This window comes from Hemitrygon akajei, chromosome 17, assembly GCF_048418815.1.
Source record: "Hemitrygon akajei chromosome 17, sHemAka1.3, whole genome shotgun sequence".
NCBI lineage: Eukaryota > Metazoa > Chordata > Chondrichthyes > Myliobatiformes > Dasyatidae > Hemitrygon > Hemitrygon akajei.
Window position 1 is genome coordinate 40,345,145 of NC_133140.1, and position 19,056 is coordinate 40,364,200.

Here is a 19,056-nt window from a genome sequence, read left to right on the forward strand (position 1 = left end):
ATTCTTTGCCTCTCTTAGAATTCCCGCAATTCTTCGATCTGTTGATTGATCCATTCCGCGGCTTTCTTTCCTTTTATCAGCGCACGAAGTCCTCAAAGCGGGGTTATCTGTGGAATGCCCGCTTCAGTCTGACAAATCATGCAAAGTCACATAATACAATCACAATAACCAAGACTATCCCGAATACAAGCGTGCGCCATTTCATTCAGAAATTCTCATTTAGAATTACACGTATATATAATCAGGGTTGGATTTCTTTTTACAAGTTCACTTCTCCTGAACTTTGGCGGTCTTACTTAATTGATGGTGCTTGTAATTAGCAGGCCAGGGCGACAATGGGTAAACGAGTCAAATATGGCGGGATATCGCGCCGATATTATCGGACCGTGGTCAGCTTCTAGTAGTGAAATTCATGCTGCAGGAGGGGCAATCGAATTGACGCCGGCACTCAGGGGTCTGGTCTCGTGAAGAACGCTTGGCATTCAGAATTGGGGGTGGGGGGGAATGAGCTACCTCTTTCCAAGGAGAGTTGTAAATTGTTTGCAAGTTTCTCCCTCAGAGGAGTGTGCACACTGAAGGCTGAGATCGATGGATAGGAGATGCAGTGTGTATGGTGACTGGCTGGGAAGGCTTTAATCGGCAGAACACCAGCATTGGTCTAATTGACAGGGGGTGCACAAACCCAATTCCGCATTTGATTCTTCTGTCCTTAGCTCTAAAATCAAGTAGGGTGTTACGTTTGCATTTCCATATATAATTGAACTAACCTCAGTATAAGACGTTTTATTGTATAGGGTCAATTACTGATGTAAAATTCTGAGGGGAATTATGGAAAGGAACAGCTTGTCGGTTGGCGAATGGCAAACACAAAAGTCAGATCCCCATCTGTTTGTGAAAACCTCTGTATTCGCCGGGTTTCAGATTTCCAAACCTTGGAAATCGTTTTGTTTTTGACAGGGACTTGAATACTACCGCATCACATCAGAACACACTTATACATCTATCACACAACTGCATTAAGTGTGAACGGAACCTCGAGAAACTGATCAGGTCTGCGCACTATAAACTGTGGCGGGGAGAGAACTTAAAGACAACATGACCCTTTGCTTGTATAGGTTTTAAAAACCACCATTTAAACCTACTTCCAGAGAAAGTAGCAAAATTTCAGAAACGATGTCGTATTAATGAGCGTAAATTGGACACATTCTGTGCCTTGGTATAACGATATTAATTCTGCTGAACGTTTCTTTTTTATCGCCTAATATGCGTGTTCCGTTTGAAGCCTCTCGGTGCTTTCTCTCTTTTCTGCAATTCTCGATTTCCATAAATAATGAGCAAAACTGATTACGACTTAGAATTCAATTTATGCATGCTTCTAGTTTCCTCCAGACTTTGGTTATAAGCAGGTAACGTCAGAGATGACGCATAAACCCAGAATAAAAAAAACAATGAGCTGTTCCACTGCCTTTATTGTGAGTCAAGTGGAGGCAAAATTTGCAACCAGCTAATTGGGAGTAATCAGAAGAGAACAAGATACTTCAGGAATGAACCTGAATTTGGTCTATCTCACGTTGCACTGAAGTGGTCTAAATGTACAGAAGTAGAATATACTTTTGAAAGTGGTATTTTTAAACAGGTGATACTTAGTGTCAATGAAACCTTACTGCGTGATTTTTGCAAACGGCCCGTTTACATCCTGTCCACAAACAGTTTCGAATTCTTTTGCACAAATTAAAAAAAAACAAATTTACAATACATCTCTTTCATATAAACTTGTCCTGACTGGAAATAGTTTTTAACCTGCGCGGTAGATAACCTTTCCTTCCGTAGAGCGTGTCAGCGATAATACATGCGGACTTTACCCAGTCGGAAACCATATTTTAAATTCCTGTACTGGAAGATGATAACTGAGTGGGGATAGATTCCTATGATAGGGATGATTTGAAAACAAGAGCCAAGGAAGACTGCTGATGCTGGAATCTGGAGCGAAAAATAAAATCCGAGCTGCTAAACAACTTTTACTGAGGATGAAATCTCAGTGATTCAAATGCGGGCTGTTATAAACAAAGATTATACTTATGTCTGCCATTTAGCTGCAACTTTTTCCATATATAAAAAAATAAATCGCAGGACCATAATGGTCCAACAGTTAAGAGCATTGTAATAATCCCAAGCGGGCTAAGGTAGTATTCTGGAAAGTTGATGTTCATTGACCCTGCACGGATGACGCAGCTCTGTCTAATTGATACGTAAGTCTGAATTTACGATATTTGCATTTCCAGATAGCTTACATTACACTCGAATTCCAGCTGTCGCATTTAATATATCGTCTGTTCATTAAATGTAAGCAGGGACGCGCTTGAGAAAACTCATTAAGAATACTCCTCATTTTCCAGAACCATCCTGGCCGTTGAAAGCTCTGTAATGAAACAATTCAAGTCAACTTATATCGCTGTATGAGGTCCGTCAGCGCAAAGGGGGGGTTTTGTCCGCGCTCACCTTCGGGGGTTGTAATGTGGATTATGAATCAGTCAGCGGCGGGGAAGTTGCTGGTTGCTTCGGATTGTTAGAATAGAAGGCATACGGAATTCAAAGTGCAGGAGTTCTTTGCGACTTGAATGCGCCTCGTTATCTAAAACAGGGGTTCTCAGCAGGGGCCACATGGCATGCCAGGGGGCCATGCCGGATTTCGTAGGGGCCACAAGTAAAATAAAACAAGAAACTAGGGGCCATTGGGGTTTCTTAATGGGCCGTGACACTATATAGTAATATAGTATATATTACTAAAATGTATAAATGAATACATGTAACTTAATTGGATAAAATGAGTAGAAAAATATGCCAGATGATGCAAACGACACAACAAAACAGTTGAGCATGTTTGTTTTGGGGGTACAGGGTGCTTTATCTCTGCTACTGCTTGACCCCGTACAATTCACCGTTTAAACCCCGCAGGGCGGCCCGCTGAGCCCTGCTCCATAAACACCCCCAAATCACCAACTGCAGGTTAGGCGGGGCTGTCTGCAGCAAGGCAGCTCAACGAGTACACGGCAGGAGGCTGACCCGTGCGTGTTATAATACTCATAAAACGCGATATGAAGGCTGCAGTTACTGAAATGGGGTCATCAGCCAGAAACGGCTCAACTGCAGAGAGGCGAGAACGCATGAAATCTACCAGCACATCACTATCTGCCACTACAACCTCCATTACATCCCTGATATGTATCATATTTTGAAAGGAAGTTCAATTCGCTTTTCTTCGTAGTATTGTAGCATTTCAAAGTGATAAGCAGCTTGAAGAACAAAATTGTCTGACATATTTTACTGTCAGATGTATTTAAAAAACTGAATTCATTTTAAGAAAATGCAATCTAACAATGCAAAGAGGTGATTACTGTTTTACTTGGAAAAACAAACTTTTCAGTGGCAATACTGGACCAAACGAATTTATGTAATTTCCTTCACTGGCTACTCTCAAAATAGAATTGCAAGATGACGATCTGATTGTCTATCTTGATCATTTGAAACGACTGCTCACTGATATGGAATTTCAGGTCAGAGACCCGCTGGAGACGCACATTCCAGATTGGATGGTGGATCCGTTTGGGGTGAATGTGAAGGACCTTGGCACCACGTTGCTAGAAAGTCTTTTTGCTTGAATGTAACAACTCAAGCAAAACTCAAAGGCAGCAAACAAAGTGGCAGCATAACTGGTGACATTCAAAATAAGTTTCCACAGCTCTTGGACAAAGCATAGTTGTTTTTAATTGGATTCCCCACCTCTCATCCAGTTGAATGTGGTTTTAGTCAAACTCTTCCCTTCCCATCAAAAGCTGGTAACCATCCTAACGTTGTGAGAAGAGTTGATCTTCAACTATCTTTCACCAAGTTGCAACCAGATACTAGAAAAAAAACTTGCGGACTTGCACCAGTTGCAAGGATCTCATTAGATGAGAACCTAAGAAATAGGAGCATTGAGTGGGGCACCTGGCCCAACTGAGCCTGCTCCGCCATTCAATAAGATCATGGCTGATCTGGCCATGGACTCATCTCCACTTCCTGCCTTTTCCCCATAACCCTTAATTCCCCTTAATTTGATATCCAAAGTAAGACTATAAAGCACTTTTTCATTGCTGGTTGGAAGAATATTATCTATATTATAAGTAAAACATCCTATTCAGATGTTTGAAATAGTTTTATTTTTCATATCCATGTACACTTATATCATTATAGTTAACATATAATAATGCCTATAACCTGTTAAACATAAATATTGACTGTATATTAGAAAAATTAGTACAGTTGATCAAAAAAAATCTTCGGTAACTAACAGAGACTATGATGGTTGGGGTTCTCAGAGGTAAATAAAAGTCACAAGTGGGTTATAAACAGAAAAAGGTTGAGAACTACTGATACCTGTTGATGGGATTTTTCCAATGAGGGAGTTGCAAGGAGCAAAATCTGCTGCAGAATATGATCAACTAGTCACTACCAAAACATCATGGAAATTAACACATGGTACATTAATTTTAGTGCCAGAAATATCCAACAAAAAGGTTGCTAGCCCTCCTTTTGCCCCATATGTCATCAGAGGAAGCCACTAAAATTAGTATAAAATCAGGGACAAGAATAAATAGAGTCATGTTCTTTCTTTTCCTTTCCACCAACTCTTGCAGGAGAGATTGCAACTTAAATTATGTAATTTAATGTTTGTCCTGTATTTCTGTTTAGGTAATTAGAACATAGAATATAGAAATCTACAGTACATTACAGGCCCTTCAGCCCATAATGTTGTGCCAACCATGTAACCTACTCTAGAAACTACCTAGAATTTCCTTCACAAAATGCTGGTGGAATGCAGAAGGCCAGGCAGCACCTATAGGAAGAAGCACAGTCGACATTTCAGGCCGAGACAGCATCTGCAGATTTCCTTGTGTTAGAATTTCTCTAGTGCATAGCCCTTTATTTTTCTAAGCCCCATGTACCTAGCTAAGGGTCTCTTAAAAGACCCTATCGTATCTGCCTCCACCACCATCGCCAGCAGTGCATTCCACGCACCCATGACTCTGTGTGGAAAAACTTACTCCTGACATCCCCTCAGTACCTATTTCCAAGCACCTTAAAACTGTGCCTCCTCGTGTTAACCATCTCAGCCCTGGGGAAAAAAACCTTTGGCTATCCACACGATTAATGCCTCTCATCATCATTAACACCTCTATCAGGTTACCTCGCATCCTCCGTCGCTCCAAGGAGAAAAGGCTGAGTTCACTCAACCTATTCTCATAAGGTAATGAATCTTTGTACTGATTGTCCCCATGTGTAGAAATGTATGTGCTTTCCACTTTCAATAGTTTTCTCCTTCAAAGTGTCTGCTTAGAGGGAGAATTAAATGTCATTGCATGTCAATGCATGCCATTTTGTCTAGAATTGTGCTGACTTAGGTGTTGATGAGGCAGATGCGTGGCCTTGCACCTTCCCCTGTATAAACACAACAGATTTTGCAGAAGCTGGAAATCCAGAGTATGCCTGGTTATTTCAGTGGTTTAGTTAGGTGTGTTAATGCACAGTTGTACTGAGAGGAAGCTTTAAATTTATCCCTCTGATTACTGCATTCCTTATTCAGGAGCTTTTCCACAACGATGATTTAAAATTTCCTCATTGGCACCAATGTCTTAAACTGCTGAGGCCTGAAGACCTGGAAGTCTGTAAAAAACATTGTATTATTCTTAAAATGCATCTCCTCAACTAGGCCTATACTAATGTTTTTTTCTCTCAGCTCCTTGGAATCAGATTTGTTTGATAACTCATTGACACACTCATCTAAGTCATTTACAATTAAAGGTAGCTTGTTATTTTGTCACCCTCCAGGCCCTTGATGAAAGAAATTCTTCAACATAGCCAGACATTTATCTGAATGCAGAGTTTTTCACTGTAAGCAGAGTCAACATGGCTTTGTGTGTGGTGGGTCATATTTAACCAATCTATTGGAGTTTTTCAATGAGGTTATCAAGAAAGTGGATGAAGTGAAGGCAGTGGATGTTGTCTACATGGACTTCAGCAAGGCCTTGACAAGGTCCCGCATGGGAGGTTAGTTAGAAAGATTCAGTCGGTAGGTATACATGGTGAGGTAGTAAATTGGATTAGGCATTGGCTCAATGGGAGAAGCCAGAGAGTGGTAGTGGAGAATTGCTTCTCTGAGTGGAGGCCTGTGACTAGTGGTGTGCCACAAGGATCAGTGCTGGGTCCATTGTTATTTGTCATCTATATCAATGATCTGGATGATAATGTGGTAAATTGGATCAGCAAATTTGCTGATGATACAAAGATTGGAGGTGTAGTGGACAGTGAGGAAGGTTTTCAAAGCTTTCAGAGGGATTTGGACCAGCTGGAAAAATGGGCTGACAAATGGCAGATGGAGTTTAACACAGACAAGTGTGAGGTATTGCACTTTAGAAGGACAAACCAAAGTAGAACATACAAGGTAAATGGTAGGACACTGAGGAGTGCAGTAGAGCAGAGGGGTCTTGGAATACAGATATGTAATTCCCTAAAAGTGGTATCACAGGTAGATAGGGTAGTAAAGAGAGCTTTTGGCACATTGGCCTTTATAAATCAAAGTATTGAGTATAAGAGTTGGTATGTTATGGTGAGGTTGTATAAGGCATTGGTGAGGCCAAATTTAGAGTATTGTGTGCAGTTTTGGTCACCTAATTACAGGAAGGATATTAATAAGGATGAAAGAGTGCAGAGAAGGTTTACAAGGATGTTGCCGGGACTTGAGAAACTGAGTTACAGAGAAAGGTTGAATAGGTTAGGACTTTATTCTCTGGAGTGTAGAAGAATGAGGGGAGATTTGATAGAGGTGTATAAAATTATGATGGGTATAGATAGAGTGAATGCAAGCAGGCTTTTTCCACTGAGGCTAGGGGAGAAAAAAAACCAGAGGACATGGGTTAAGGGTGAAAAGGGAAAAGTTTAAAGGGAACATTAGGGGAGGCTTCTTCACAGAGAGAGTAGTGGGAGTGTGGAATGAGCTGCCAGTTGAAGTGGTGAATGCAGGTTCACTTTTAACATTTAAGAAAACCTGGACAGGTACGTGGATGAGAGGGGTACAGAGGGATATGGTCTAGGTGCAGGTCATTGGGACTAGGTGGAAAAATGGTTCGGCACAGCCAAGGAGGACCAAAAGGCCTGTTTCTGTGTTGTAATGTTCTATGGTTCTATTTTCAATTAACTCTTTGAATTATCAATGCATGGCTAGGTAACCAAACTGGATAACCCCCAAAATGGGTGCCTCTTCAATTAAAAGATTGCTCAGTGCAGTAGCAGTAAACGTGTAACTTAGTGGCTAACTACCTCTGTGTAGACTAGTTATTTGAGTGTCCATGCTAGTTAAAGCAACCTGAACCTCTTATTGAAGCAGTGGAAGCTATCTCAGTAAATATATTTAAGATAAGATTGGATAGATTTTTGTGTAGTAGAGGAATTAATGGCTATGGGGAAAAGGTAGGTAGGTGGAAAAAGTAGGTAGATCACGGCCAGATCAGCCATGATCTTATTGAATGATGGAGCAGGCTCGAAGGGCCAGATGCCTACTCCTGTTCCTGTTTTTTTTTTAAGAAGGAGCATTGTGGTTTTGCAACCCGTGGGGAAGATGGCTCAGAATTCAATCTGAACTTGCAAATTTGCAACATTGCAAAACAATGGGAAGGTAGATTCCGCAGTTTATTGATGCCATGTGTAGGAAGTGGAGAGGAGATGAGATGTCCTGCTGCCAAAAATGTCTCATGCCTGCAAAGGAGACCCTACAAATGGGCACTGCTAAAGCAGAGGGAGCAGGCAACCCTCACAGCAGGCAGAGATCAAGTGTAAAGTCCTAGATGCATTGTTCATGATGTTAAATGACTTCACCTGAGCAGTCTTGGTTAGTGGATGCATTCTCCAATGCCATATTCCATCAATTCAATATCTGTGCTCCATACATCTCCATCAGTTTTCTGACCATGATTTCTAATTACTCTGAGCTCACAATCTCCAATGCAACTTATTGCATGATAGATTGGCTGGTTAAGTGGTGTCACAGCAACAGTCTCAAGCTCAGTGTCAACAAGCTGAAGGAACAGATTATGAACTTTATGATGGGAAAGTTGGGACAATGCACACCAGTCCTCATTGAGTAGTCAGTATTGCAAAGTAGCATAAAGTTCTTGCGTGCCAATATCTCAGAGGATCTGCCTTGGTCCTTGTATATTGATGCAATCAGGAATGCATACCAGTTGTCTCTACTTCATTAGGAATTTGAGAAGATTTGGTATGTCACCAAAGACTCTTGTAAATTTCTATAGATGTATGGTATAGAGTATTTTGATTGGTTGCCTCATAGCTCTCTAAGGAGGCTCCAATGGAGGGTCAGAAGGGGTTGCAGAGGATAGCAAACTCAGACAGCTCCATCACAGACTCAATACGCCCCATGGTCAACAAGATCTTCAAGAGATAACACCTCAAGCAAGCACCATCATCATTAAGGACCCTCACCATCCAGGGTATGCCCTATTCTCTTTACTACCATCAAGGAAGAGCTATACTTACCGGAACACCTACATTCAATGTTTCAGGAACAGCTTCTTCCCTTCTTCTATCAGATTTCTGGATGGTCTATGCTATTGCTATTCCATGTTTTTCTTTGCACTTATGTATTTAATTTTGATATTCATAGATTTTTATGATTTGTACTCTACTGTTGCTGCAGAGCTGCAATTTTCATATTGTCAATGATAATAAACCTGATTCTGACTCTCGTCTGAACTTCGTTGAATTAGCATCACTGCAATGTTTGCATTCACTTCTCATACCTTACACATACTACCATCAAAGACTTATCATCTGAATGCAGTGCATGGTACTCATTAGCAATCTTCTCTCTACTGCCAGATAAGGTGATGCATTGTAATAAGCAGCATTAGTTAATGGTTGTTCCACCTTATTCCATAGAAAAGACCATGCTCACCACAGTGGAAGCCGCTATTAGTCAATGCATGGTACAGAGTTTAATTTAGAAGTAAAACTTGCACCTGGAGTCAATAAGCAACCAGGACTGGTTATAAGAGTCTAGATGCCAGATGCCTGGAAGATGAGGTCACATATTTTGCCTTGAAGGACCTGTGTGAGTATTTCACGGGGAAGCCCCCAGGAACTGTTGGCAATCCACAAAGAAATACTTGCTGGACTGGCAGTTCTGTCAGAAGCAGGGCCGCAGTGTGAAGGAAGATTGCAGCACTAATGTCACACATGTCCTCCAGTCTTTACTTTCTATCATGGAATGAATAACAATGAATTCCATTAGCACACTTATGGATCCAGTAATAACACCAGGTTTATTCTCTTTTATTCCAAGTTGATTTGACCTTCAGGGTGTTACTTCCAGAGGAAGAAGATCAGAAGAGCTCCAGCCTGTCGTGATCGTTCAGCAAATGCAAACGTTGCTTAACATATCTTTCTAAAAACAGTTAAATCAAAATTGCTGAGCGTGCCGCTGTTTCTACCACAGCCCAAACAGAATCCACTAAATTCTGAATTGAATATAGGACATAGAACAGTACAGCAAGGTACAGGTCATTCAGCCGACAATGTTGTGCCAACACTTTAACCTACAAGCTCAATCTTACCCTTCCTTTCTCCATAGCCCTCCATTTTTCTTTCATCCATAGGCCAATCCAAGTCTCTTAAATGTTTCTAAGGGATCTGCCTCTGCCACCATTTCTGGCTATGTGTTCCATGATGCACTTACCACTCCCTGCGTTAAAAAACCTACCTCTGACACCCCCCTATGCTTTCTTATAAACACCTTAAAAGTATGTCCTCTCATATTAGCCATTGCCACACTGAAAAAAAGGTGCTGGCTCTCCACTCTACCTACGTATGGCTTATATCATCCACCTCTATCAAGTCTCATCTCATCCAAAAGATAAAGTCTTAACTCACTCAACCTTTCCTCATAAGACAGGTGGTCTAATCCAGGTGGCATCCTGGTATACCTCCTCTGTATCCCCTCTAAAGCTTCTGCATTCTTCCTTTAACGAGGCGACCAGAACTGAACACAATATTCCAAGTGTGGTCCAATCAGGGTTTAATAGGGCAGCAACATTATTTCACAGCTCTTGGAATTTAATTCCTAGACTAATGAAGGCCAGCACACCATATGCCTTTGTTGAATCCTCCTTTACACAACCTCATTCAGCCTTTTTACTGTGAACAAAAGATGCGGCATAAAAGCTGAAATGGTGGAGGGTGTTGGGGCAGGTGTATGTTTATTCCTCCTCAATAAGCTGGATGTAGGTCACAAGTTTATGACAACTTCACATTCGTCAAGGTCCCTCTCACTGGTGTATATTCATTAAGGACCTTCCCTACCTCCTCCGACTCCAGGCATGTTTCCTCTTTTTCCCTGATCAGTGCTACCCTGACTCTAGTCACCCTCCTGTTCTTCATATACATGTTGAATGCCTTGGAGTTTTCTTAATCTGCTCCCCTTCTCCCGTCCCCTTCTAGCTCTCCTAGATACATTCCTAAGCTCATTCTTCTCTATCTTGTAATTCTCAAGAGTCGTGTATGATCCTTGCTTCCTAAACTTTAAGTATCCATCATTCTCTCTCTTGGCTAGGTGCTCCACATCCCTTGACAACAATGGTTTTATCATCCTGCCTCAATGGGACAAACCTCTCCAGGACGTCTTGCCTAAGTGATGCAACAAATCAGCAGTCAGCAGGATATCACATCAGTCTGGTAATATGACTGCCAACAGATGATGAGGAAAGCTGGGAGACTCTCACGTGAACTGTAAAAGTCTCTATGGACACATACATGGTAATCTCAGTCAGACTGACAAGCATCCATGGTCCAGTCACTGTAACTCTGCCAGGGTCCCTGGTGTTTACCTATTGCTGGCCAAGACTAGACTGCTATCACTCCTATCAAGTAGGCGCTGCTTAAAGACGGCATCTTACATCCTGAGGCTACTTTCCTCAGTCATTTACAATCTTCCCCATTGAATCCAATACCATTCCACCAGCAATGTTGTGTCTACAGGTGTCTCACTGGAACGGGCAGAGGCATCTGCAAGGTAAGCATTAAGGGGGTACTCCAGTGTGATTAGATGAGGTTCATGTGCTCTTTTGATTAGTTTAAATTATAAAGCCAATATCAAGTATTTACTTTTTTTAAAATAAATTTTTTAAATTGAATTTTCAAATAGGTTACAGAAAGAAAAAAAATTATCAACCCTTCCCCCCTCCCCCCAACATATCCCTGTAGAAGAGAAAAAAAAGAGAGAAGAAAAAAGAAAGAAAGAAAGAATGCCTGGATATCGGAAGATCCCCACATGCTCCATGGAGTTCATAATAGCTTTAGTATATATATTTATTTCTTTCCCCAGATAACCAATAATTTTATCTTTAAAGTATTTACTTTATGTTGGCCTGGTGTTTTGATGGGCTGTTGGACACAGGAAAAAAAATCAGATTCTGTGGCATTGATGAATGCCAAATTTCATTTTGCACTAGATGAATTGCCCATGGTATTTTACCATGCTGCCAAAACACAGTTTCTGCTGTGCTTCCTGTCCTTTCCTTCGTGTCCCTTTTTGCAACTCTACATCCCATTCCTTGAAGGGAGTCAAAGGATATGAGATCAGAGCAGGAGAGTGGTGCAGAGGTAAAATATCGACTACAAATGTTGGAGCGAGCTTGAGGGGCTTAATGGCCTATTCCTGTTTCTGGTTCTTATGTCTATATATTATCAGCAGTAAAGCTGATGCCCAGGTCTATGCCTGGAGGTGGAGAGATTGTGTAATTTACTGTAGAACACCATGCCATTTATTAAAGACTTCATCCAGAGCAGTGGGCTTGCAGTTCAAAAGTATCGGCTTTCTGTTCTATCGTGTTGTATATAACAGCAAGGCTTTCTTTTAATGCATGTTCCCCATGAATCCATTGAACAGAGTGAAGAAGCGCTCCCACAGCAGGACGATCTTGTGACCCAAGTTTCTTTTGTGCTGACAGGTAGCACAGTATGATGCTGCATAATGAAGCCATCGTGAATACTGGCAGAATACTAGAATGATCACCCTGAATGAATTACTGTACCTGGTTGCACCACATCTGGATGTAAACATGGTGTTATTTGTTGCAGAACCAAAGTGATATGTATGTAATCAATACTGCCCATGGGGAATCCTGCATTCTTTACAGAGCCATCTACTCACTCTACCAACAGTCATATCTTTTTTTAACTTACTCACTTTTTGATCTGGGAACCACTAACTGGACCAGAATTATTTGTCCTTTGCTAAATGCTCTTGAACCACTGCAGTCTTTATGGTGATGTTACAGCCACAGTGCTTTTGGGTAGGGAGTTGCAAGATTTGTCCTAGTAACAATAAAGGATTGGGAATATATTTCAAAATCAGGATGGTGGGTGACCTGGAAGGGAACCTAAAAATGGTAGTGTTCTCATGCACCAGCTGCTCTTGCCCTTCTTGGTGAAGAGGTTGTGAGTTCAGGAAATGTTAATAACCTAGATGTGCACTTTGTAGATCATATACACTTAGCCATTGTGGATTTGCAGTGGAGGGATTGCAGGTTTATGGTGATTAATGAGGTGCCAGTCAAGGATTCTACGTTGTCTGAGTTAGTGTCAAACTTTTTGAGAATTGTTGGCAGTGTACTCAACTGGTCCTGTGGAGTGTATCATCATATTCCTGACTTGTCCCTTGAAGATGGTAGAATGACCATTGGATGTCAAAAGGAGAGACAATTGCCCCATGCAGCCTCTGACTTGTTGTACTCACAGTACTTATGTGACTGGTCAATTGAATTTCTCATTTATGGTGACCTACAGTACACTGAAGGTGGGAACTGAGTGATGATAAAGAAGAATGAAATGTTTTGAGGTCTGCTTGAAAACAATGTTATTGACTTCCCATATGCAGCAGTAGGTTGCAGCTACAGGATGTTGCTAATATCTGCAGCTCTGTCCTGGAAGGATACTGAGTTGTGAAAGTTTATGGCCACACTGGTCTTGAGAACCATTGCAATGAAAGCCTCAGTCTCTGATGCAAGTTGTAATTATACCCGGAGTAGGCGGCAGGTTTCAGTGAAGGCAATCAAGTTCTACTGCAAATAACTCATGCACATTTCATACAATGCATTTGAGGTCTGGGTAGAGAATGGTAGAAATGGCCATCTGCTGAAAGCCTCTCTTCCAACCACCTACCTTTCCTTTTCTATCTGCTCTTTTGCTCCTCTTCCAAAACATGGTACGTCAGGACTGGAAAGGAAGAAGAGTTCCTCCCTCTTTCTTTCCAGTCTTGATGAAGGGTCTCGGCCCAAAACATAAACTGTTTATTCCTCTCCATAGATGCTGTCTGACCTGCTGAGTTCCTCCAGCATTTTATACTGTTGCTCTGGATTTCCAGTATCTGCAGAATCTCTTGCGTTCAGATCTGAGACCACCTGTTTCTGCAGAAACGGTGAAGGCAAAGTCCTTTGGAGCTCTTGCACCACTTATTGCAGACTTTAGCAATTTTAAGTACTCTAGAATGTGCTGAAAAATTCTAGAATCACAACAAACAATGGAATCAATCAGTAATCCCTTTAAATCATTTTGTCAGGATGTGTGGTGGTATCATTCCTGCTACTGAATGTCTATTCAGCCATGGGAGATTATAGACAAGTTAACTGATGTATTGATCTCCAATTTCTGCTCTGTATTCAAATCAGCTTTACACATGAGGTTATGACCTCAAATGCATGTACGAAATGTTGTTGGAAGCAGGTTCAAAAGTACCTTCCAAAGCTAAATGGAATAAATATGTGTGAGAAATTGAGGGTTCTGAGTAAAGTCCAGGGGAATGTGATTAATTGGATATATCTACCAAATCTTCCTTGTGGTTTAAGTGATTTTATTCTGTTTCAAAATTATATTGCTGTAGTATGTTTTTGTGTTTAGGTTTAATAGATGCTGAAAACTCGATATGATTAGGAGGAGCTAGATTTGATCTACATCTCGGAATTCACTTTGTGAGCTCGCGCTGGAACTGTATTGTCTTTGTCACTGTGTTGCTTATACTGATTAGTAATACTGCTAGAGTCAAGGTGTACAGTAAGTTCATTAATGTGCAAGCGAGACAAATCTCCTGTACACTGGGCACTGCGCACAGAAGATGAAAAGGTTTGGACATTTCCACCGTGCTAATTACTGGGGAGCAAGACAAAATCAGGTGAGTCCCATTGGTTATATCTTCTGGATATTTCAGAAAATATGGGAACTAATTCATGAAATATTATCCTTTTAGAGCACTTTATTTCATTTTATGTACTTGTACTTACACCACTGTGAATGCTTCTTTTTTAGCTGGTATCCTTACAGTAGCCTGGAACTCACTCAGCCACTGCAACTTGGTACAAAAAGGCTGTGCCAATACAGCTGAGAGCTTGGATATCTTTGTTTGATTGGCACATTGGCCTTGGACTTGGCATTTATCCCCTGCATTGCTGATGAAGCAAATATAATTGATTTAGTTAGCATCATGTATTATCTGCAAAATGCCCTGAAACAACTCAGAAGACACCTCTGTCTCCTGTGGCATCTACCACTGTGATTATGAAAAACAGCTGCAGTGTACATATACTTTTACCATTCAGTTTCCTATTAGGTACCATTCCATGTTAAGTTATCCTTTCACCATTTCCACATTAGTAATTTGGGAGGGACATGACCACAGCAGTGCAAATCCATCTCCATGTCACTTTGCCTGCACGATCCAGACCTGAAGATCAAATGACAATTATTTTCACCTTTTGACATTGATGTACAATATTGCTAGACGCAAGTTTGGCAAGGTTAGTTATTGAGCAGGATTTTGCTTGAATGGATGGCAGTGCGAGAATTTAAAATCCTGAAATGAATAAATAGTACCATTACAAGTATTACAGGCCTAGAGCCGCTTGGTCCTGCTGCTATTCTCACACCAACCATTTTCCCTGTATCTCAATACATGTAATAAACACAGCACCCAATGAGAACCTGGGGATTCAACCTGCTTGCAGAGTTTGACATTGATAACATCTGGTTAGAACTTCAACTGAACTGTTTCAATGATAGATGTGAGTGAACATGTGGAGATTGCGGGAGAAGACTGGCCCCTAACCTTCCTTCCATTGTTTAAAACATTGCCCTTCCTCCCCAACATTTTAGCCCCCTGTCAAACTCTCCTTTCCTCCCCTCAAGCCCCTTCCAAACAAAGATGATGGGTGGGCTGGGACATTCTTCAAAAAGTGGTCAGGGCTCTCCACAGCGCCGACCTAGACTGTGGTTTACCAGATTTCTGCAGTGGCTCTAAACATACTTAAAATTTTAAAAATCTGTTATAAGCTTCTGCAGTTTAAAATCATAAATTCAAATCTTTTTGAAAGTTAAAAAGCAGTCAATAGGTTACTAAAATAAAAACTAAAGGGTACGCTGTTAGTACTTGGGGTGTGGTGAGGTTGGATGTTATCTAAATCCAGATTTCTGTCGCGCAATTTTTTTCAGCCCCAGTTCCTTTCATGTTCCAATTCCCAGCCTGCGCTGTTTCTCAGTGCTGCTGTTGAGTCACCACGTTCAATGGAATCAATAGGTCTGGCTTGTTGACATTGACTGCTGCTGGATCTGCAGGGAGACTTCCCCAAGGCTAATCGACACTTCCCCTCTGGACAAACGTTTGGCCTTTCCGTTAGTTCAGGGCTTCCACATGCACACCTCTAAGTTCTAAGGAATTTCCAACAGCGACCATCAAGATCACGCCAATTGATTGGATTGAGGCTGAAAATAATGCTTATTTTTCTTCATTGGATAAAAGAAAACCCTCACCTTTCTCCTGACAGATCTCACATCTTTCGTCTCACTTATTCCAATGTTATTATTATTCCTTATCCAATATAACATATTGCAGAATTATTGCTCCAACCCCCTCCTTCACTGATGTGGTCAAGAAACTGAGTTTTGCTGTGTCCAATTGAAGCCAGAGCCTGAGGAAAGAGAAACGGATGACATGATTCAAGTCAGAGCTCTTCAGTCAGAACTGGGAAAGGTAGAGAAAAGAAGAGTTTATTTTAAGTTACAGAGAGATTCCGAGTATATGCAGTTTTCTGGATTTTCATATGAATTTGGAAAATGAGCTCCAATTCTCAAGGGGGAAGAATTTTTAAAAAGATCTTCCTAAGATTCCCAGTCATAGAAAGAGAACTTTAATCTGAATGCTACCTGGAGACTTATCCTTTCGGAAAGTGCCTTGGACAAACCATTGCATGAAAAATAAAGTGGAATAGGTAAAAGAATCAATTATTTCTTTGGATAAAACTTTTGCAGTTGAAGTTTGTTGTTGACTATTACTATCACTGTAATATATTCTCTGCATAATTGCAACTACATACCCAGATGCTAATACTATTGGTATAAAAACAGAAAATGGCTCATCAGGGCAGGCAGTGTTAAAGAATCAGAGTTAATGTTACAGATGGACAACTCTTCATTTTTGACTTAAAGTGTTAAGTCTGCCTCTTTTCCAGTCAACGCTGCCTGATCTGCTGAGTGATTTAAGCATGTTCTGTTTTTATTTCAAATTTCCAACATATGCATTACTTTTTTTGCTTTAAATTGTTGATACTAAAATCAGCCAAGAAACTTCTAAGCAAGTGCAATTTCTTGTGGTTAGTAACACTTCTATTGTGGTTAGTAATATTTCATGGGCTAAGGAGATATTAAAGCCTGCAGAAAGCTTTGGAATTTGTTGATAAGATTTTATCTGAAAGTCAGAAAAGTAGGAATCTGATGATCTGGTGGTAATGTTCTGATTATAAAAGCAATTGAGTGTCTTATGCTTGAGTGCACTCCTTTCCTGTTCTGTTCTTCATCATGTTGATAATTTCACATACTTCTGTGTTGACACAGATCACTTAAATGAGGTAAGTTTGAGAAGGAGTAAAAGTTCAAATAGGGTATTTGTTAATTATATCTACTGTGTATGCTTGTTACCCACACTACTTTTATCCAAAGGTATGGTTGACTGTGTTTTAATCTATATGGTACAGATTTATGCTGTAGATATTACTGCTAGAATGTGCTGGAATTCTAGTCTGCTAGAATTTCATTTGCGTTTATGTTATTGAGAGAGACGTACTTAGTTCACTTAGAAATAAATTATCACATTTGGTATGATAGCGAAAAAAAAAGGCTCTGGTGCAACTTGAACACCACTTCTTCAACCTCAATGATTGGAAAAGTTACACTTCATAAATTTTATGTTTATGATTTTATTTGTAACTAATTTTCTACAGTAATCTGTAGTGCTAATCTCACTGGGCACTACAATGCTGCTGGACTCTTCAAGGAGTTCAAACTTCATAGGAATCTTCAGTATTACTCTGGGGGATCAAATTTTCAGACCAGTGTTCAGTCAGACATCTGATAATCCCATTTTAAATAAACATCATCCATTTCAGAATGACTGGGGAAGTTTTTATTTGTTATTTTATTTGTAAGGTCATTAATGATTTGTAGGTGTTTCAACATGCTTTTAATTAATCTTTTTCACTTGTTACTATTTAACCGTTTTAACATATTTAACATTATTTCTTTCAAGTTTAACAGTTTTAAAATATCCCCAAAGATCAGAACCAATGGAAAGTTGTTCCAGTCATCACTAGGCTTTGACAGAAAACAAGCTTATATTCCAGCTTTGCCTCCTGACATACCCAGCCAGGGTACTGCAGGACCATCTCTTCATGACTGATGCTTGGTTACCAATGAGACGGACTCCATGTTTCTGTGTGCCAGTGGCAACAGTTTTCCACACTCACAATCACTGGGAGCACTGGCATTTCTATAGTAGGCTAGATTCAGCAAAATCAAGTATTGACTTATCCATTTTGTCATGGCATTACTTAAATTTATTATAATCAAACTTTTTATTTGTCAGAAGGACAGTAACAAATAATAGTAGGTCACCAATTGTGTAAATACTGAATATTCTTACTCTCATTCTTACCTGGTCATTCTTACCCTCGGCCATTAGGCTTCATAATGAGTCAACCGTTAGATGGGGAAATGATTACCCCCCTCCTGTTAACTGAATTTTTAAAAATTCTTTCTACATCTCTTCTAATATTTATATCTGTGCACTTGTGATGCTACTGTAACACTGTAATTTCCTTTGGGATTAATAAAGTACCTATCTATCTATCTGTCTATCTATCGATCTATCTATCTATTTCAGATCTGTCATATCCCAGAATATTTACTTTTAAAGTAAAATACACTTAACTGACCTCAAAAATTTTGTGGTATTGCTAAGCAAGAATATAATCATATAATAATTACTTTAAAACAATCATTTGCTCATAGATATTATTAAAACAATATTTGTTTCACATTAGTTGACTTTGCAATGATTTTTAAAAAGTAAACATACCAACCTATAGTAAACTAATAAATGTTGCCACATCCTTCTTCCAAGCAAGTATTTTTATTTCTACAATTGTTAATAATCTCCAAGAAATGAATCACTTTACTTTAGGTGACTCCCTTATTCTTCAGTTTGCTTGCTAATACCAACACAAATTGTAAACTATTCTCGTTACTCTTTTGACATTGGTGAGAGCAGGAATTGAAAGTAATAATATGTTGAGCCTGTCGATTGCTGGGAGTAAGGAATAGGATACGAAAATGTTGGATCCAAGTCAGCACCTCATTAGTCATTACTCAGCAGTTCCCTTCTCAATGAAAGGAGCATGTTATCTCTTAACAAAGCATTTGATGCAATGTTGGCTGCAATAATGTTTTTTTACCGACCATGAAGACGATCACGTATTTTGCAGTTCTTAAAACAGAGAGATTCAGAAATTTGCAACAATGCCAAATTGTGACAAGACGGCTGGTTTAAAATTTTTGAATTGATGATGCAGCCTGTATTGACTGAAGTTCCAAGGGGTCTGAATATTATCCTTTCCCAATCATTGGACA